The sequence below is a fragment of the Maniola jurtina genome, chromosome 12 (genome assembly GCF_905333055.1).
Source record: "Maniola jurtina chromosome 12, ilManJurt1.1, whole genome shotgun sequence".
Lineage (NCBI taxonomy): Eukaryota > Metazoa > Arthropoda > Insecta > Lepidoptera > Nymphalidae > Maniola > Maniola jurtina.
The window spans coordinates 1338291-1362065 of NC_060040.1; the positions used below are offsets into that span (position 1 = coordinate 1338291).

A 23775-nucleotide genomic window follows, 5' to 3' on the forward strand; every position below is an offset into this window, starting at 1 on the left:
TTTTCCCCAACATCTAAACTATAGAAACTATCGCTTAACTGTTGGATCGAGTGTAAGATACAGAAGGCAGCACGCATTGCGAGGACGTTCCTAACTCTGAAGCCCTGACCACTGGCGGCATTGGTTCAACCCACCCCGCTGCTAGTGGGACCCATTTTATGATATTTTTAATTAATGTAATTGCTTTTGCTTGTTGTACGTTATAATTTGATGATTAATAAATATTTTTAGTAAATAAAATAAAAAATAAATTTTATTTCTTCCGTTACTTTAGTTTTCTGTTGTTTCTGTTATTTTACTGTTTGTTGTTTCTGTTATTTTATTTTTGTAAACGTTTTTTTAAAATAAGATAATATGAGAATAATAAATAAATGAGAGGCAATTAGTCCATGAAAAAAAATGCCTGCAGTGGTTTTTGAGATAAGTGTGCTCAGGCCTCAGACAGACAAGCTGCTGTAGAGGGACTTTGTATGTAGATACCTAGTGAACTTTGTAGTTTGTTTATACACGCTGAAATTATAATGGTTGTCTGCCCGCGGCAGAACCATTTGCCTTCGGTCAAACTTAATACTTACCTACTTAAATAAAAATGTTTTTGTTTCAAAATAGTTAAAAAAATAACCATCAACTCAGAAGCGTGAGAAACAATACTAATTCACTAGATATAACGTAAATAGTAGATAGGGTCATCCACTCGAACCGCGCTGCCGATAAAGTGAAAATGTAGCAAAATAAGCTCTCGCTCATACGGCATAAACTAGCCTGCACGCACGCGGTATTATTGGTTCAATGTCTCTTTCGAGTTTTGTTTTTCTAGATTGTAAATTTGCCATTTTGGATTCTGATAATTTTTTATATTCATAAATCGCTTGCAACATTATGACAATATCATTTTGCTTCGAGAAAACAACCATTTAAATTTCAGTGTATAGTGGTAGTGTTATTTACTCGCCTTGCCGATCCAGGATTTAGTAAGTTTGGACTGTAGTTATAACAGGTGGGGTCACTGAGAATTAAGTGGTTTGGAGAAGGATTAGAGCAAAACAACCGGCTCAAGAAGGGTCGATGTTACGGCTCACCTTGAACCTCCACCTTAAAGCTCACGTCTAAAATATACTACATAAAATAGGTACTTACATCACTACCCATACTATATGTAAATATGAAAGTGTGTTTGTTTGTTGGCTTGTCCTTCAATCACGCCGCAACGGAGCAGTGGATCGACCAGATTTCTTCCATTTAAATACCTGAAAAATGAAAATTTTCCGAAAATCACAGCCCCCGCGCTAACCCGGGGCGGAATAGAGCGTCCCCCCACCTCATACCCTGATTGCCATGTTGACCTGTCGCATACTATAAGTAGGTTCAATATTTGTCTCTAGAATAGGTAGGCCCCCCGTGTGAAGCCAGGACAGGTCAACTAGTGCCAGTGGAGTATGTAGAGAAAGGTTACAAAGGAGAAAGGTTCAATGAAGATCACACTATGTTGAAGAGCACTTCACAGGTACTTTACTCTGTAGGTACCTACGGCCTTTTTATCCATACCCCATAATCTAGCTAACCCGGCTCCGGCTTTGCGGGGGTAGAATTTTTTTTAAATCCTTTCTTAGTGTGGATCTACGCGATGAAAAAACTCAATACAAAATCTTAATTTTTCTAGATCCAGCGGTCTAAGATGTAAGCAAAAGCAAAAATATTTTAATAGGTAATAATATTTCTCTTTGGATGTTAGTTGATTTGGTATGTCAATCTCCCTTTATAAGTAGGTAATGTCTGATGTTTTTAGGCAAGAGGCCAAAACCAAATGAAAACGGAGACGGGTAGATTTATTCACTGTACCTACTACTCCTACTTATTCACCTACTGAGATTAGCTTAGATTTAGACTAGCAGTCATGCGATTTTCAATTTAAAGAGAAAAATTAAATTACTGTTTTCAATTTAGACAGCTAATAAATCTAAATATTTGGAGCAATTTGTAACGCGTGCCAACCTTATCTAGTAATTAATTTTTTGCTGTCAATATTTAGTTACTCTATCAAAATAACTGTCGCTAATTATATTATTGTACCTACTCAATATCCAAACTAGACTAAAATGACAGGTCTAATAACTTTAGCCCAAAAAAAGATAACTACTAAATTTAGGGATCTACCAAGTATGTAAATCTTAAAACAATTTCCAAACATCACGATCGACGAATCTAACAACAATGAAAAAAGGTAGAAAAAAGCAAAATATCGGTTTCGTCATAACAACATTGCGTGCTCGACCAATCTTCATAAAACTTCCTCACAAAGGAGCGTCCGTCAGGTCTCTTGTACGTGTAAGGTGTCCAGTAGACGATACGTTCCGCATCAGTCAGTTCCGTCAGTCGTGAGGGATGAATGATTGATGGAACAGAGAATCATCCAGATCCTGATTAGTTTTTGAAACTTTTTTGGTGAAATGATCATTTGTTATACCCACGTCTAATATTTTTCGGGATAAAAATTACCCTATATGCTTTAAATGTTAACCCGGAGTATCAGTTACCACTGTACCTTTCATTTTAATCCGTTCAGTAGTTTTTGCGTGATGCATGAAACAGACAGACAAAAATTCCAAAAAAAAATATTTTGGGGTCTATGTCGATAATAATGTTTCCTCCGACTAAAATATTCAAAATTTATTTTATGTACAGCCAGTCATAGTTTTATTATAAGTATAGATATGTGATGTCTAAAGTACGTACAGTTCACGAGGGTAAATCGTTTTTGATTTGATAGTTGACACATAGAGCTAAGAGAAAATGCATTATATTATCTGCTTTTAGAAGCCACTAGCTGATGCCCGCGACTTCGTTCGCGTGGATGTAGTTTTTTAAAAATCCCGTGGGAACTCTTTGATTTTCCGGGATAAAAAGTAGCCTGTGTGCTAATCCAGAGTATAATCTATCTCCATTCTAAATTTCAGCCCAATCCGTCCAGTAGTTTTAGCGTGAAGGAGTAACAAACATACACACACACACACACACACACATACAAACTTTCGCCTTTATAATATTATATATATAGTGTGAAGTGTGATAGTGTGATTGCAAGTAAAACTTACTTCTACTTCTTGGCAGTGACTGTGGCAAAACTGACGGAAAAACGTATCGTGTAATGGACGCCTAAGCTCCATCGTGTCGTGTCTCGTATTTGGGAGGGGGAGTGTGATGTATGGGGGTCACTCGAGGCGCCCAAAGTTTGCTCTATTTGTTAGGGAAAAATGGTCATCTATTACAATGAAAACTTCGATGGCTCAACGCCTATCGTAAGTTTTATGGTCGTATGTTACAAAATCGTAGCGCGTAGAGACTGCTACGATTTTATAAGATCGTAGAATCGTACTTCGTAGATTCTGAATGGAATACTGTGCTATTCCGAACACAAACTTCGCGTCTTGGCAAAAAAGTAAACTTGCTTTTTCAGGAAAAACTACTTAGTCTATTTCGGAAATGATCACATTAAACAATAGGAATTCTACTGTCTAGGAAGAATTATTCATACTAGATAATACCCGCGACTTCATTCGCGTGGATATACGTTTTTTAATAGGAAAACTATAAGCTATCTAAATTTCAAATTTCAGCCAAATACATTCAATAGTTTTTACGTGAAAGAGTTACAAACATACACACACACATACAAACTTTCGCCTTTATGATATTGGTATGATGTGTGATATCTATTTAGTACCTACGAGTAATTCTTAATTTCATGTGCCCCTACATTGTGGATAATTTTGCTGAGCACTATAATACTATCAAGACTAAATTTCTAGGTCTAAATCTAGAGCCATCTTTTTCTGCAGGAAGCACTATGAAAGAGATAGTAACACATTTGGAGCTGTCATTTTATTTAAGAGGTTGTGATCAATAGAATTTGCCACATAGTGCATATGATTTTGCTCAACATTCCCAAAGTTTAACTTTTCAATTTAAAAATTTATTTACTTAATCACTCATCCATTCATTCTATTTTTTTATCACCAAGTAGCACTGAAATTCAAATGCAATTTTAAGTAATATTAAAATATAAATGATAATATTATTTCTATTAGTGAATGAATCAAATCAAAAGCACCGGATTCAATTATAGCGTCGCCGTCGGAAATCTCAAATTATTTTCTTGTAAAGGTTAGAGAACTCTTTGGACGGTTTTATTACTTGTAGCTGAAACATTTCAAACCCAAAGGCTGTCATCAGCGAAGACTTGTAATTAAATTTTAATCCTTTAAACAAGCAGGTTCGCAAGAACAAGTAATCTAAGAGCGCTCAAACTTCGCTAGTTTGTCAGCCTTGTGAGTTGTGAGGTAGTTAAAAAGTGGGGCATTTCAAAAGTGTTTTACAAGTAAAGATAAAAGAAAAGCTTGTCGTCAAACTAGAGTCGTTAGTGATGCGGAGTGCGCCGTAGTTTCCACTGCAGTAGATCGCTGCTGCAGCATACTTTGTGTTTTATAAAATTACCCATACAATGTTTACCTAGACAGATAGACTGTAGAAGCATACGCTTGACTGAAATCTGTTTATTCAAAAGCAGAAAATGGCTGACAAATTTGTCCACGTGTAGTCGAGAGATTAGAGATTTTGCATGCAAATTTTTTGTGCAATGTAGAAAGAACCCCTTCTAAGAACCGGTTTTGAGAAATCCTAACAGAATTGTTCAAAACTAAAAATCACAATGTGTTTGTGATGTAAGAAAAATATGTATGTGAAAAACAAAAAAAAACCAACAAACGAACTATCCTGTCAAACAATGAAATAAAAATACTTCAAAATCACATTCATTTTTTCAAAAAATTATAGATAGAATTATAGAAATAGATAAATAATATGTGACTCTGTAATAATATTATGATGTATGGATTCAAACGATATCCCATACATACAAATATTTTCATTGTTCAGGCATTAAATAAGTTATGGTGAAATAAAGAAACTCTTATTCATACAATTCCCATGAACCCAGAAAACATTACACTCCTTTTTTGGACAATTGTGTAATAATTACTTATTGAATTTATTTTTATAAAATACGTTTTTATACAACAAAAAGAACGACAAACATTCGAAAAACAGATTCAAACAATAATTTATCAACGAAAATGCAAAATAATATTTGCAAAAGCTTGTAAGTATAAATTAAAAACTTTGGAAAACTTTGCCTTTTCCAATGCGTTCGGCACGGCCATTTTGCAATACATTGTTTGCTCAATTTGTACCCTCGGCTTCTAGAGACATTAAACCACTTTATTATGACGCTTAAAAAATGTTTTGAAACCGTTATCGCCCGGGAATAGGGGTGGTTTTGGAATGAAATAACAGGTTATTATAATGTTGTTATTTCACGCTTCTTGAAGGTAAGTTATGTTTAGTGCCTACACAGGGTCGATGAACTTCGTTTTTCCACCTGATAGAGAAAATACATTGTTGTTTTTTTTACAAAGTATAGAGTACTAGTGGATGCCCGTGACTTCGTCCGCGTGGATTTAGGTTTTTAAAGATCCCGTGGAACTCTGATTTTCCGGGATAAAAAGTAGCCTATGTCCGTCCCCGGGATATAAGCTAACCGTGTACCAAATTTCGTCAGAAACGGTTAAACTGTAAAGCCGTGAAAAGGTAGCAGACAGACAGACAGACACACTTTCGCATTTATAATATTAGTATGGATATATAGTATGGATTTATACGTCTATGAAAGTATATAAATTATTTGGTAGTAGATACACTATTAACTTACCTAATTTCATATAGTTAAGATATTAATCGATTTACTTGAGCAAGACACTTCAATAACAGGTATGTAATTATTAGATAAGGAATTAATTTTAACTTTCATTTCTGCCATAGTAACAATTTCAAAAGACAAATCATCCATTCGTAATATAAATTAAACCAAATTATAAACTAATCTTGAGGAAATCAAATTAAATTCTGAAGTCCGGAGTGTTATTTTAATTACAAGCCTCAAATCGAGAAGCGCTTGAGAAAAATTAATATTTTAAAAACCCGTCAAGTGCGAGTTGGACTCTCACACGAAGGGTTCCGTACCTTAATACGAGAAATAATAAGTACTTTTTAGTTATTACTACGCGACTACGGCAAAGATAAAAGGAAGGGTTATGATTTCCACCGTAGTGCCTAAACTACTGGGCCGATTTTGATGAATGAGGTGTCAATTGATTCGATGTAAAGGTCCGAGTGACATAAGCTACATTTTATACGAATAAAATCGATCTGACGAATTTTACATCCAAAAAAGTTAGGGGTCTCCAAAAATATTTTTTGCTAGTGTATCGAGTGGATATCAAATGAAAAAGGAAAACAATCTGAGGTCATTATTAATATAAATATAATGTTAAAATACACCGAACGACAAAAAATAATTTTGTATATCTATCGCTATCTATTGGCAGCTCGCGTGTTATAATCGGGTTTAAGTGCTGTTCAACTTTATCTTGTAGAACGCAGCTCTGTAGCATGCCTGTATATCGCACTGCACCCATAGAATTAGGAAGTACCTACTTCGTAGCTGGTTCTTAAAATTGCTGCGCCGTGTTACTCCGGCGTCAAATAGCCTTAACCAGCTTAAAACGAGGCAAAGGTAGATAAGATATTCATGGCGTCAAGTGTTTATTCAGGGCGGTGCATCGACACCCGGACTATACCTAACATAAAGGTGGCTACTCACCTAAAAGTGTATCGTAAAGCCGGGTACTTACTAGCGGACTTTAATCATAACCGTTGCCCGTTACACGACGCGACGTGTAGTTCGCGAACCTGCCGCGATTGGTACGCCTGCGCTCGCTGATGGCTAGTGGTTAATATATTATTATTTATTGATTTTTCCCACCAATAGACCAGCTCGCTGTTATTGTGGACATCACGTAGGTACTGGGTACCCGGCTTCACGTAACATTCGCAACGAACTGACATGCCTATAATTATAACATGTTACATTACGACTACGTTCAAATAATACAACAGGTCAGTCGTCACCTTAATATTTCATATGCAAATATATTCATAAGCAAACGTAGTGTGGGATGCTCTCCTGCACGATGGACCGACGATATAAAGAGGCTAGCGGGAAGTGTCTGGATAAGGATGCCTGAGGGCCGGGTGTGGTGGCGCTCTTAAGGGAAGGCCTATGACCAACAGTGGATGTCCACCATCGATTATGTCCACAGGCTGATGATGATGATGATGATGCTGATATTCACCGTCCCCTTAAGAACTTTTAAGGAAACACAAGACGCGATATTTTGCCCGGAAGCGCTACAATTTTATTAATAACTTTGTACCGAGGATGTTTGGTATGGCTTCTTTTCATATCGGTTCCTCGACAGCTTTGAAAATCGTGGCTCTATTGAAATATCAATTCTTTCGCGGTGTTGAGCAATTTTCACGGTTTCATACGTCCAAATTAGGAATCCTTATACGATCACTCCTGTATCCGTCTGTCACAGCCAATTTGTTTCAAATCTACTGGACCGTGTAAACCAAACAACAGGAACGTGTAACGTAAATGAGTTTTAAATATAGGGTCACTTTTGGGGATTAAATAAAATTAAATTAAAAGTTTTAAATAAATATTTATTTTTATAGCGGCAATAGAAATATTACATATTTTGTGTAAATTTCAAATCTCTATCTACATATTATGGTTCATGAGATACAGCCTGCAGACAGATAGACGGACGGACGGACAGCGCGGCGTCTTAATAAAGTACAAAACATAGTTCTTTACAAGTAAATTATACCTATAATTTCCTATAGGAGGCTGTGCGAGGATTGCATGAACGTGCTTCTTTTATCTGATTCTGGTCTGATTGGTTAGACTAAGATCTCGGACTACTTGTTTTTTCCCTTCAATCTTGAGTGTCGCGATGCTGCGAAGTATTGTATGACTTATACAGCTAGTTTATAACCAGACGGGGCTAACCATAGATATACTAATCTAACTTCAGTGGGGTTAGCAATAACTCATTTATGGCTGCAAGTGTTTATCCGGAGAGGTGCAGCGGCGCCGTCGGGCCTCGCAAAATATAATATTTCACATGCAAATATATTCACCGTCCCCTCAAGGGCTTTTAGGGAAACACAAGATGTGAAATTTTGCTCAGAAACGCTGTTAGTAATATTATCATCGTAATATTACATTATACATTATACGAAGAACCGACACAATTTGGAAAATAATACGCGGCATTTTCGCTAAAATAAACACTATCACTTCAAAACATACGTAATCGTGTCACACCCAAAACGTGTCTTATCATATCACCGCCAATATAAAACATGGAAGTGCCAGAATAAAAAATTCAACCGTGTGTAGACATAATGTTAATTTAAAAGGAGCTCAGCAGAAAGGAGTGCGAACGAGCAGTTTTTCCTAGCTACCTGAATATACTAGGCAGGTTTTATATTTTGATTTTTCTTTTCAAAAGCCTTTCTTGATAAGGCTGTAAGCTATTACTTAAATATTTTTGTTTATCTCTTCTCTGTAATGAATCTTCAAAACGGCTGAACCGATTTTAACGGAATTTTAGTTGGAAATCAAAGAGTAAACTGGGTAACTTTTATCCCGGTAAAAGAACATTTTAAAAACTTTATCGTTCATAATGAATAATTGGCCCTGTATTAATAACAAGTGTAAATTAAAAATTTATAAAACCCCCGACAAGTGAAGTTACAGTAATTAGAAAAAAGCTGATAACTTTCAAACGGCTGAACCGATTTTCTTGGATGATAGCTAAGAACACTCTCGATCAAGCCACCTTTCAAACAAAAAAAAACTAAATTAAAATCGGTTCATTCGTTTAGGCGCTACGATGCCACAGACAGATACACAGATACACACGTCAAACTTATAACACCCCTCTTTTTGGGTCGGGGGTTAAAAATAGCAATACTTACCTGCACGATATCTACACAACATAGAGTCACACCATAAACGTCTCTATCACTAACGTAATAATAATCATATTGCAGTGAAACTTGTTCCATAGACGTCATATCGTGTACAGTCGCAGACAAAACGCTATGTTTATTTTCTAATTAGGAACAAACACCGCTTTTGTATTCACCCTCGGCAGTTTGCAAGTTCGTTATCTTACTAAATTCCTCCCTACGAAAAATAAATTCAAGTGCAGCCACCTTTTTTTGAGTTTTCTACTCAAATTAAAACACACTGTATTCAAATGGACTTTCCAAAGGTTCACAGGTCTACTCTCAGAAAGAAAGGAGACCATTAGTCCACCACGCTGGCCATTTCCTTATGATGTTTTCCTTCACTGGTTAAAACAATTTGACCAAAATCGATATTACATTATTAAGTATCATTTGTCTCATTTTCATCACTAGTGGGTTATACCCATTATTGTAATTGCGAAAGTGGTGTTTCTTTGTTGATTTGTTCTTCAATCAAACAGACCAGTAGTTAAAGACTTGAAGAGTGACATTGGCTACTTTTTATCCTAGACAAAATGTGTGGAACAGTTTGTGGAATCCAACAGATTACATAAACGAACAAACAAAATATAGATTGCAAGACAGTTTAGTAGATGATATTAGCAGTTGTACGTATTTCCCCGATTCACCCCTTATTTTGCACCTCGTCCAGACACACTGGTACCAATTATTTAAACCCAATCAACCCGTATCTCCCCTTGTGCATTGCGCTATCGTTCATAAATATGCTACTAACCATACCTCGGGAGCTGTTACAGGACGGGGAAATGTTAATGGCTGTATGTTAATTACGATGTTTGGAATCCATTTTCCGTCCATGTTCACATTATTAATTTACTATCTAATGTTATAGGTAAAGCTGCTGTTTCAGCAGATGTGCACGAATACGAAGAAAAATCTAGAAGAATATGGCTCGCTGTCATAGTTCAACTTATCATATCTTTACTGAAAAAGATACGATAAGCAAAGCATGAAAATGAATTGATCCTATATCCTAATTTCTAAATCTCTGGTCTGGCCTGGGAGGCTTCGGCCGTGTCTAGTTACCAACCTACCGGTAAAGCCGTGCCGCCAAGCGATTTAGCGTTCCGTGCGCGTAGCGGTATGATGCCGTGTAGAAACAGAAGGGATGTGGTGGATAAAAACTGACACAGCCCTTCCAAGTTAGCCCGCTTCCATCTTAGACTGCATAATCACTTACCACCTGGTGATATTGCAGTCAAGAGCTAAATTGTGTCTGAATTTAAAAAAATATACATATTATAATATATATTATCTTTCCATCAATATACTATCTCTATGCGCATCTTCGCGCATCCGTTGTGGAAAACCAAGTGTTCAAGATAGAGGTTTAAATTGATCCTTATACAAGCTAGATCTGATGGAAGACGCTGGCTAAATAGCTAAAAAGCTGAAATAAAGTAAGTTCCTATACAAACGTTCTGAGTGAAATGTGCAGAATCGATATGGCTTTTATAAAATTGCAGGTGCATCACTTATTTGCCCCTGTATCATATTTTTTGCTCAGGTCTTTATTTTATAACAACCGTATTAAGACTTAAGAGCAATAACAAGGCTTGTTTTAAAATATTTTCAAGTTCTGTAGCCAATATTTAAGTACTGTACCCGTTGGAACTGACGTCTTACCCGTAAAATAGCAAAAATTTAATTACCTGGTTTAAAATATCAACTAGCTGATATTCGTCACTTGTCCATATAGATTTATATGTTTTAAAAATTCTGCTACTCCAGACTATCTGTATGGTGGTTGACTTACAAATAAACAGATAGCCTTTTGTATATTTAAATAAAGTAGGTAGTGGTACCTATATGAATAAATCCATTATTCCCTGTCACAGGGAAAGAGATATTATAACTTTCATAATAACTGATTAATGTTAAATACAGTTTGATAACCTAAGTTAGTCTCAGCAATGCTTAGTTAGACTAAGCACTTTGCCCGCCGTCAAAAGCGATTATGCAAAATTAAAGGCCATGTTACACTTACCTGGCTAGCTCGCACAAAGAAAAAATTATAAGGAAAAAATATTATACTTACCCGATTCATATTATTTTCAAATAGTTAGAATTAAACAAGTGTAAATTAAAAATTTATAACACCCCCGACAAGTGAAGGTTACAGTAACTAGAAAAAAGCTGATAACTTTCAAACGGCTGAACCGATTTTCTTGGATGATAGCTAAGAACGCTTTCGATCAAGCCACCTTTCAAACAAAAAAAACTAAATTAAAATCAGTTCATTCGTTTAGGCGCTACGATGCCACAGACAGATACACAGATACACACGTCAAACTTATAACACCCCTCTTTTTGGGTCGGGGGTTAGTAACGGAAAGCAAGCCACAGTTAATAATTTTCATTTGTCTGATTCATTTAAATATTAGGTAAGTAGTATTATAGCAAACGTAAATACTACTAAAATAATTTTACTTGTTATTTATTTGAAAATAACTTATCAATTACAATTAGTGTTGCAACTAAATTTGTTGAATATCTTTATTCCTAGTTACATAATTAATTAATCATTTATTAATAGTTAATCATAAACTAATTAAGAAAAGATGAGTATAATTAAAAACGAGTAAGTAGCACTGGCAAGTAAACTTGTATAGTGTAAACAAGTTTTAGGACTAGGTATGTTCTATGAATAATTTCCACCATCTCATCCAGGCTCTGATTAATTTGGGTGTCGCTCTCACAGCCATTTATTATTATAATTTTCTTTTACAATAATCTACATTCTACATAATATATAAAAGACAAAGCTGACTGACTGACTGACTGAAGATCTCTCAACGCACAGCTCAAACTGCTGAACAGATTGGGTTGTTTGGCATACAGATAGCGTTTATGATGTAGACGAAATAGAGATCCACTAAGAAAGGATTTTTGAAAATTAAATCCCTAAGGGGTAAGGTAGGAGTTTGAAATTTGTACCTATAGTCCACGCGGACGAAATCGCGAGCATAAGCTAGACATACTCATAATATAATAAATCCGAGAATACATTAGTTGACTGTCTGTCTATCTATCTGCCAGCTTTTCCTGACATATCCAGGAAATCTGCTTTTATAGGGTTCCGTGCCTCAAAAGGAAAAACGGAACCCTTATAGGATCACTTTGTGGTCTGTCTGTCCGTCCATCCGTCCGTCCGTCCGTCGTGTCTGTCAAGAAAACCTATAGGGTACTTCCCGTAGACCTAGAATCATAAAATTTGGCAGGTAGGTAGGTTTTATAACACAAATAAAGGAATAAATCTGAAAACCGTGAATTTGTGGTTACATCATTAAAAAAAATTAAAATGTGTTTCAATTTTCAATGATAACACAACCAAGCGGGATATCATAATGAAAGAAACATGTACATTCGAAAACGATTCGATTTTTATTTATTTTTATGCATAATAGTTTTTGATTTACTCTGCAAAATGTCGAAAAAAATACCCGAGTACGGAACCCTCGGTGCGCGAGTCTGACTCGCACTTGGTCGGGTTTTTTCATTAACTTTGGTCTATTGTTTACGTTGTTAACTTCACACTTTTCAGGAATTTCATACATTTCGCTGTAATTTAAAAAACCGGTGTAATTTTGTGAATTTTTAAATTATTAAAAGAGAGGTTTCAAACGAGTTTCAACCACAGTCTCAGCTCCAAAAACCTTTTCCATTCTAACAAATATTTGTTGAAATGTCCGTCGAGAAGACAAACACGAAAGTTTATTTTTCGCTTTATACTGAGTTGTAATCGGCTTAATTCTACGGCAATCTCATTGGTACAGTGGTAAAAAGGCCTTCAAACTTCAAAGTGTTGGATTCATAAAAGAATTGGTAAATCGAAGATTTCTGATCATTTTATCAATGAAAATTTATCAACTTTATACCGGGTGACTTATGATTTTTTCCTGATTTTCCCGAGATCAGATTATGAGGTTTAAAAATCATTAGCGATTCTCACAAAAGGTCTCTTAAAAGGTTTGAGGGAAATTAAACCAGTGTGAACTTATTACTATAGTGTAACTAGGTACATGATTGTCTACCTCTGCGCCTGTACATAGTTGAAATTCCATGGATATATACAAAGCATTTGTTTCCTCGTTTGTAATTAAAACCGTTATTTAGGCATCAGTTTTCCCCTCCATTTTTAACCCCCGACCCAAAAAGAGGGGTGTTATAAGTTTGACGTGTGTATCTGTGTATCTGTGTATCTGTGTATCTGTGTATCTGTGTATCTGTGTATCTGTGTATCTGTGTATCTGTGTATCTGTGTATCTGTCTGTGGCCTCGTAGCGCCTAAACGAATGGACCGATTTTAATTTAGTTTTTTTTGTTTGAAAGGTGGCTTGATCGAGAGTGTTCTTAGCTATAATCCAAAAAAATTGGTTCAGCCGTTTGGAAGTTATCAGCTCTTTTCTGGTTTTCTTATTACTTTTATCCCAGGACCACCAGAGGTTACGTATTTTCTGACACAGGAAATATGTACGATTGAGTAGTGTTAGTAAGTACTAAGAAAGCATGCCTAGCCTACGTGCTAGCTTGCTTAGACGGCCAATTTTCAGGTATCTGATAATCAAGGTACATAAAACCATTACTTACCTCACGTAAATTCTCCAAACTGATTTTTACGTATATTTTAGGCAATATCCTTAAAAATATGTCGCCAATACTCCCAGGCACTTCCCGCGTCGGCCGTATTGCTTTGCAGACGCTTTAAAGCTCCCAAAATAAGTAATTACTTAACTGCACGTAAATTCTGATGCTCCATTTTTATATATGTCCACCAGACAACTATTTTAAAACCTTTTACAAGAAGACAGACCGATCCAGAGGGCCAATCATCCCCTAAATTCAATTTTAATGCCTCTGTGGGTTTGAGCGCGAGGGCATCATTATCTACGCGCATGAGACTGAGTAAGACATGTATTAGGATATATTGACTTCTCTCTCACTCTCTTATAGTTTACTTATGTCAATTAATTATTAATATTTAAAAAAAACAGCTAAAAATAAAAAAATTGGAGAATTCACGTGAGGTAAGTAATGTTTTTATGTACCTTGATTACCTGATACCTGAAAATTGGCCGTCTAAGCAAGCTAGCAGGTCTGTAGGCATGCGTTCTTAGTACATACTAACACTACTCAATCGTCCACATTTCGTTCGTCAGAAAATACGTGACGGCTGGTGGCCCTGGGATCTTTCACTATTGTAACAGAGGTTCATAATATTATGTCAATTGGCAAATGTCAAGCTGTCAAGATGGACGTTGCTTAGATACATAATTATTTATTAGAAAATAATGTTTTGGAAAACTCCGATACTTTGGATCGTAGGCGCGGAGTTTCTAATTTATAAAATATTATAATCACAGTTAAACGAGAAAACATCAATTCAATTATAATATCCAACCATCGAATGTATCCAACAGTCAACCAAAGCCACGAACAATCAACCCAAACCCAAACCATAGTCAAACTATTTTTAGGGTTCAGTAGGTATCTGTAGAAAAAAAAAGATGTAGCCTCGACTGTTTTAGTCGCGTAGGTGTGCATGGTACCATTAAATATCGTAGGAGGCGATGACCCTCCGCGCGGCTGAGGTTCCCGCATCGTAGTCGCTTTGTCGCGCAGGTTTGTATGATGCATTAGACGAACCTTCTTTATATTTTATCTGCTTGAACTCAGCTTATTTATTTTGACAAAATACGTTAAAAATTCATCATCATCAGGATCAACCATCGATGGGATCAACCCATCGCCGGCTTACTACTGAGCACAAGTCTCCTCTCAGAATGAGAAGCTACCACACTGGCCAAGCACGTATTGGCACACCTCACGCACCTTTGAGGGAGCATTATGGCCAACTCTTAAGCATGCAGGTTTCCTGACGGTGTTTTCCTTCACCACTTCGTTGTCTGTCTGTGTGTCATCTTTCAAGAGAATCAAAACTTATAAATTGGGTACTTCCCGTTTACGTAGAATCATGAAAGGCAGGTAGCAATATCTTATAGGCCAAGCACTCTACTCCTGTGGCCCAAGTAAACAGAAAAATCCGACAACTGAATTGTCATTACATAAAAAAAAAACTTGTACGGAACTCTTCATGTGTGAGGCAGACTCGCACTTGACCGGTTTTTGAAAGTTATGTCAAATAAAAATTTTACATGCAATAACAAACAAAATGAAATACAAGCCACTTTATTCCTTATTTCATCGGGTTAAAGTCGATTTCAATTTAATCGTAGGTATATCTTGAAAAGCGAACTATTATACGACTACGTAAAAAGGGGACATTTTTAAAGCAACGACATGTTAGAAACAGATATTTCGTTTTGGTCGTGTTAAACTATGTGAGTCATTCAGATAATTCTTGATTTAGTGATGTTTGGTCAAAAATATTTCATGGAACGTATAATTAACATAACATTGATGTTACTTTTGAAGAGATATTAGCTGCCTTATTGGATTTATATATATTATTATAGAAATTGGGTTTTAGAATGGCACAAATAAACGGTAATTTATGAATTTAAAAAGTTTAAAAAGCGTGAAATAAAAATTAAATTAAAAATTTAAAAAACCCCCGACACATAAACCTCTAAAAAGTAAAAAAATAATAGGTAAGTATGTATGGGCCCTTTTAGAATAGTATAAATAGTAAAGTTTTTATCCAAGCGTTCGTTGCGTCGGGGGACCGCTAAAGTTAACAAAAACTATTCTTCCTACAACAGATGACTTTCATAGTTTATGATAGGTAGCGGTCCCCTGGCGCAACGAGCGCTTGGATAAAAACTTTACTATTTATACTATTCTTAAAGGGCCCATACATACTTACCTATTATTTTTTTACTTTTTAGAGGTTTATGTGTCGGGGGTTTTTTAAATTTTTAATTTAATTTTTATTAATATCCTTCCTAGCTTACTTCAAGTCAAAAGTGAATAGATATCCTATTCAAACATACTCCATGTTAGGGCTGCACCATAACTTCCCAGCATGTCTGATTGCAGCTATACACTATGCTTATAAATCAATTTTATTTTATAAGGAAAAATTACAGCTAATTGGGAAAAGTAAAAAGGTAAGAAAGAAAAGAAAATTAAAGCTTATAACAAGTTTTCACAGATAGAATTTATATTAAAAAACAAAGTAGAAAACAAAATAAATGCTGAATTCCCATTTTACTCCGTAACTGGGGATTTCATAAGAGATTTTTCACTCAAAAAATATCTAAAAACATAAATGTAAATACGGAGTGGCCCAAAGATGATAAATAGCGGACCATCCGGATGATTAATGGAGGACGTCATCTGTGCCCCAAATTATAATGTATTAAATACATTTCCCGTGTACACGTGAGGACGGTTTCCGATCCTATAAGTGTATTTGTCACCTTTTGTTGTCTCTGGACATGCGTTGATGATACGAGCAATTGTTGTATCCGGAGCGGTTAATTATTGCGCTACGCAGTTACAATCACCAGATATTATTGAGACAAGGAAATGTACATACACTCGTTGGAGATTAGTTGTGCCTAACTGAATTTTCAAATGAAAAATGAAAATGCTTAACTCCAAAATCAGTATTGTGTACCTTTATTGGTAGAAAATGCAAAGCGTGCATATCTATTGTTAATGGAACGCATTTTCTGATTTGATGTTATTTAGGTACAGAAATATCAAAGTCAGTAATAGCCCGGTGAAAAGGACGTAGAAATAAATCAATCGAACCGTTTCACTAATGTGAAGAAGGTGATACAAAATTCTTCATTCAGCAAATCGTATGTTGATGATATGTTAACGAGTCCTTGATACAATGATGTAGCGAAATTTGGATAACGCAAGTCAGCGATCAAGTGAACGAGTTTATATTTTTAGAGTTCCTTACCCGAAGGGTGGCAACACTCTATTACCAAGCCTCCACTGTCCGTCCCTCCATCTACTTGTTTGTCAACCGTCTGTATCTCGTCAAGTATATCATATGAACATATTATTTAATCTTTGAAAAGAGCAACCGAAGAATTTCTTGCTAGTTCTTCTCGGTAGGAAAGGCATTCCGAACCAGTAGTAGATGCTTTTGACGATTCAAAAGAACTTGTAAAAGTCTAATTGAATAAAAATAATTTGAATTTGAATTTGAAAATGTAATAGATAGAGCGTAAAAATTTTCACAGAATGTGTATTTCTATTGCCGTTATAAAGACAAATAATAAAAATTTCAATATTAAGACCTCCATGAAAATAAAAAAATAGTGTTATTTGTATTACAGGGTGCGGAATCCTTCTTGCGTGATTCTGACTTCTTCAACCTTTTCAACGTGCATGAATTGGGTGAGATGGCACTAAATTTTCTCATTCAGCAAATGTATTTGAGGACGATTGCCTATTCATGTGGAATATAATGTGGATGTGGAATGTGGACATGGAAATTCCAAGTCACTGGTCAGTTAGTGGGCGAGTCCATTTCTCATGAGAGCTTATGGAGCCTTTTCACACAATTATATTATGTCAGTTATAATTTAAAAACAAGTTGCGATAGTCAGTTAAATACTTCGGCCTTCTATTTTCGTGGTCCCGGGTTTGGTCCTGGGCAAGCACCTCTTAACCCAATCATTAATTATTAATATCACTTATTTTAACGATGAAGAAAACATCGTTAGGTGTGCCGCATGCCTAAGAGCTTTTTTTTAAATTCCATTACAAGTTAGCCGTTGACTGCGATCTCACCTGGTGGTAAGTGAAAATATTCAGCAATCCTGGCTGTTCAGTATTCCTGACTGTTTAGTTAGTACTCTTGGCCCACCTTCAACTGGGTAGGTATAACTTGCGCAGTAGGATTAGGCTATTCATGAACTCAAACTCAAAACATTTATTAAAATGGGTACCTTTGTTTGTAGATTGTGCAAGATATTCATGTTCGCAATAATTAATTAAGTAAACATAAAACTAAAGCTACGAGGGTTCCAAACGCGCCCTGGTCTATGGAAAGCCCACAACAAAGTCAGTCTATAAGTTTTTTATTATAATCTTTCATTATTAATTTAATAACGATTTATTAAAATATGTTTATATTGTCAGTTTATAATAATTGATAAGTAATATACTTATCCATGGAAAATATTTCATATAACTTAAGCCTGAAGGATGAGCTGAGTAACGGCAAAAAAAAGCTAATTTATTATACGTAGCGCAAGCGATCCATTAGTATTTAGTTTACCTAGAGCGCTCTAGATTTTTAATCACTTAGGTAAATAGAAGCGAGCGGACTGTTTCGTAATAAAAAGAAAACTGATACAAAATACATTAGCGCTGAAAAAGCTATCTTCTTCCGATCGTCTAATTGGTTTCAAGCTAAACCTTGTCAAGTCAACGACCCGCTTGAAGACACAAGGCATAAGCCGGAGCCCGTACAAATGTAGAGACACTTTCTGAAGACACGAATACAGCTGATATTGTCGTATTTAAAAGATAAGCTGAACTAATATCCCACGGATTAATTAACTACTTAATCCTGCTTCCAACAAAAGGCACATCATTTCTGACATAATATACGATTTTTTTTTATGACAAAGTAAATTATATACGTCCATGAGAATGATATCTCTGAATATTGTATATTACAATAGAAAGCGGGTTTTTATCCATACTAATATTATTTTAAGTGTCTGTCTGTTGTCTGCTACCTTTCTACTGCCCATCCATTCAACCGATTTTGATGGATATCTTGCAGCCAGAAAAATTAAAGATTTCCCATAGGATTTTTAAAAACCTAAATCCACACGGATGAAGTAGCGGCCATGATAACCTCGTGTTTGTGTTTCATAAAATCACTACCCATAACATTATAAATGCGAAAGTGTGCAACAAATCAATAAACCAACAAACAAACAGTTTGATGGTTTATTGATTTGTTGGTTTGTCCTTCAATCACGTCACAACAGAGAAACGGATCGACTTGATTTTTGCATGGGTACTGCAGACTACAGTTTAAGACCTGGAGTGTGACGTCAGCTACTTGTTATCCCGGAAAATCAAAGAATTCCCACGGGATTTTTAAAAACCTAAATCCACGCGGACGAAGTCGTGGGTATCAGCTAGTAAGTAATAAGTAAAATAAAATTTAAATGAAAAAATATTAATTTGGTGCCGATTTCGTAGCAACTTTTTGCTTTTTTTATCCTTTTGGAATCCAAATTCAACTGAGAAGAGACACTCAACAATTAGGTTTCTGGTTTATGTCTGGTAATAAAATACAAAATCTTACAATATGTTGCAATACAGATTATAAATTACTATTAGGTGAAGTTAGAAGGTACATTCTAATACGCCGAATTTATTATCCTTAATTAGTGATACGTCAGAGTGCGTGTTCTGGCTTTACACATTAAAAGGTCAAGTACGGTCAGTGTATAAAATACTAGGTATTTGCCTCAATGTGGGGTAACTCGGCACTTGGTGTCATGTTACTGCGGTCTTATAAGCAGTGTTGGCAACCTATAGTCCACAATAATCGAGTATTCTTCAATAAATCAATAATGCAATACTGGACCTAAACGTAGGAGCGAGTATAAGATCTCCAGTTCTACAAGAATATATGGTTTTATATTTTATTTAAATACAATTTTCCAAGTACGTTTGGTGGTCAAATGGATCTGCCTGTTCCAGTTAAAATTTCCGTAATAAATCTAAATGAATTGAAGATTTTGCTGGATTCTAGGCAATTTTGATGACTTTGTTCAATGAGTAAAGCTTTCCTACGTCAACTTTGGCTGATGTCTTATTTTTAACCAGACCTTAGTCTCCTTAGAAACAAATCAATTTTTCCGTTCTTCATAGTAATTGACAAAACCTTGTTTAAAAATATTGTTAACTGACTAATTAGATACCAACCAAGGGCATGCAAGGTTAAAAAAGTCTTTAATCTTTATGGTATGACGTGACTGTAATTTCCTTCAGCTTGCGTGCCTCTCAGTCCAACATAATTTATTTCGGGTTTCATGGTTTTGTGAACTTTAGTTTGGACTGAAGGTTAAAGGTGTACAAACACAAACATTTACTAGCCGGAAACATGCCGTGACTGCGACATGTTGCAAGTAAAACACGAGTAACTTTATTTATCCTCATTTTTATGGTTCCGTAGCTCAAAAGAAACAACGGAACCCTTGTAGGATCACTTTGTTGTCTGTCTGTATGTCTGTCCGTCTGTCCGTTTGTCGTGTTTGTCATGAAAACCTATAGGGTACTTCCCGTTGACCTAGAATCATGAAACTTGTAGGTAGGTAGGTCTTATAGCTCAAGTAAAGGAATAACTCCGAAAACGGTAAATTTGTGGTTATATCACAAAAAAATTATAATACCTTCATGAGCCAATAATTATTTTTAATTTTCAATGTAGGACAACTATACCAAATGGCGTATCATATGAAAAGGCTTTACTTGTACATTCTCAAACAGATTTTTATTTATTTTTATGCACAATAGTGTTTGAATTATCGTGAAAAAATTCGAAAACAAACCCGAGTATGGAACCCTCGGTGCGCGAGTCTGACTCGCACTTTGCCTTTTTTTAAAGCAAGAGCTTAAATTAGATTAGCTTAAGTATGTTTTAACTACTTAAATATGAATGTTATTCTAACGGAACTTATAAATAAAATTAAACTTTGTGAAAAAAGACACTGAAATAAAAAATAAAATAAGTAGAAAACGTACTCAATTATCCAACAATTATCTCTGGATAGTTTTAAACTTTGAAAAAGTTCTAGATTAAAATTACGATTTCCAACCCCTTACATGGTTTTCATTTCACTGAATCAACAAAATAATGATAAGATCAAATTACTTAGTGCACACTCAATCGCCAATGTTTTTATTTTCTTGTAGGATGAGGTCTGTTCTATTTTCCTAACATAATACTTACTATATTGAACTTAATAAAAACAGCTTATAATAATAGTTGCGACGGTTTTATTAGGTATTTTTCTGTGGTAAAGCCGTTATTTGTTTTGTGGCTTATCTTATTGAGTTATATTGACTTATCCTCAGATAGTTGGTTTTTCATATCCACTGACATACATACTTAACAGGGCTCTCTCCGTCACGCGTTTCATACAATCGAAGTTCCAATTTCATTTGAATATGAAGCAACCAAAGTCGATGAAATTTTGCAGACATATTCTAGAAACTAATATCTGTGTCTGTGGTGTTTTAGATTTTTCTAAAAATATGTAGTTTTAAAATTACAGGGGCACAAAGATTTGTATGAAATTTTTTAAGACCGCGTAACTTTGAAACCGAATATTTTAACAAAAATCTGGAAAACCACAGACATAGATATTAGTTTTTAGAATATGTCTGCAAAATTTCATGGACTTTGGTTGCTTGATATTCAAATGAAATTGGAACTACTATTGTATGAAACGAGTGACGGAGAGAGCCCTCTTAACTTAATAAAACTAGCCACGTGCGAATCAGACACGTGCATCAAGTGTTCCGTTATTATTTTGTAATTATTTTATTGCTCCAACTGCACATATAAGTTTGAAATCGCAAATTTAATTTGATACAACTACTAATGGTGTTGACTTTTTCCCTTTACTTGTGTTATAAGACACTGCTTCTTGCCTTTCATGATTCTAGAAAAAGAGTGTTGACAGACAGGTAGAGAAAGAAGTTATTCTTTAGGGGTTTTTTCCTTTTGAGGTACGGAATCCTAAAAACGGAACTTGAAAATGTCAACTCCAGAAGGCTTTAGAGCAAAGGGAAAACACGTGAAACGGTCTTTGAACACAGCAATGTATTTGACGTCTCTCTATTTTCTCATACGAGAAAAGGATTTATCAGTTAGCAGGTGGAAAGGCTTTGTAAATATCACAAAACAGGTAAAATGATTTTGGTAATGTTATGTGACACGATTTCAACGTCTATAAGGTTGTACCTACTGCATTATCAGCAATTCATCGACGGTTCACTACTGGGCACGGGTCTCATGTCGGAAGAAGGGTTAGTCCATACATAGTCCACCAGGCTGGACTAGTGCAGTATGTTGGCAGACTTCACACACCTTCGAGAATATTATGAAGAACTCTTAGGCGTGCAGGTTTCCTCGCGATGTTTTCTTCACCGTTAAATCCAGTGATACTTTTTTTAATTATTTAAAATGCACATTACTCTGAAAAGTGAAAGGTGTATGCCCGGGGTTGAACCACGGAGGCTATCACAGGTCTTACCCAGATATAAATACGTAATATTACCATTTGGAATAATGTTCTTTTCAAACGATGAAAGAATTTATCAAATAAAAAGGTGAAATTGTTCCGGAGATTAGGTACCCTTTGCATATACAAAATCTCAAAATTCGCACTTTCTATTAAATACATATTAGTACATAGGAGATCAAAAGCAGAATATTGGTCTCATAAATCCTTTGTTGATATTAATATTACATTTTTGTGTCGTATTAATAAAAAAATGCGCAGGCTATAAAAGGGTAAATTAACAATAGGATAGGGAAGGTAGGACTTATTTCTTGGGCGACACGAATTTAAAAGGGAAAAGGTGCTATGGACGGGAGATTATTTTGCTGCTTCACACTTCACACTAATATTATAAAGGCAAAAGTTTGTATGTGTGTGTGTGTGTGTGTGTGTGTGTGTGTGTGTGTGTGTATGTTTGTTACTCCTTCACGCAAAAACCAGTGGACGGATTTGGCTGAAATTTGGAATGGAGATAGATAATATCCTGGATTAGCACATAGGCTACTTTTTATCCCGGAAAATCAAAGAGTTCCCACAGGATTTTCAAAAAACTACATCCACGTGAACGAAGTCGCGGGCATCAGCTAGTAGATAGATACATTTTTGAAAAGAAAGAATAAAAAGTAGTAACCACAAATTGACAATTTTCAGAATTTTTCCTTTACTTGTGCTATAAGACATTGCTACCTGCCAAATTTCATGATTCTAGGTAAACTGGAAGTTCCCTATAGTAAGGTTTTGATTCCCGGGTCAGGTCATCACAGACAGACAGATAGAAAGACAACGAATTGATCTTAAAAGGTTTCCTTTTTTCTCTGGAAATACGTAATCTTAAAAATAAATAGCAATATTTGAAGGTATGGTTTTGCTATTATTATTCATGTAGAGGCGCAAGTTTTATTGCAAATTACCTACTTACATAATTTTTATGTGTATTTACGACACATTTCGGAGAGCAGATGTATGTGGAAAATGCGAGAAATTCATTAATACGTGGGCAATAAAGATTCACATTACTTCGGCCACCACATTTGTAGGAGAGTAGTAAATTCGTAATAACGAAAGACGTTTCTGCGACAATACACTCAAATAAAATGCTGTAGACGTTATATTTTACGACAATAGCTTTCTGAACGAACTTTTCGCCATTGTTATATAAATATCCTTTCGGATATTGCGTTTAAAGTACACATAACTTGATTTTGAAGGTCTGATTTATTTAGTAGTCTTTGAATTTCTTACAGAATATAGAAGGTTAGTAAATAAATCACATTCGACAAAATTCCAATACACGAGTCGGTGTATTGGAATTGTATCAAAGGAATGTTTTGTGAAATATTTTTCGATAAAAAGGGACATGGGGTATTTTCCTTGTATTTGAAAAATTCGCCATCACCTTGATAGATAACACTATACACACCTACTTACTACAATCAGCAATGTATCAATTAATAGAATTGTGGATACTTTTTTTTATTTCATTACAAGTTAGCCCTGGGCAGTGATCTCACCTGGT

At 35.4% G+C, this 23775-nt stretch overlaps 1 protein-coding gene across 4 annotated transcripts in view; it reads right to left on the reverse strand.

Annotated features, from left to right (window-relative positions):
* Window positions 1-23775, reverse strand: part of LOC123870599 — a 191345-nt gene that overhangs the window by 139909 nt on the left and 27661 nt on the right. The window lies entirely within an intron of this gene.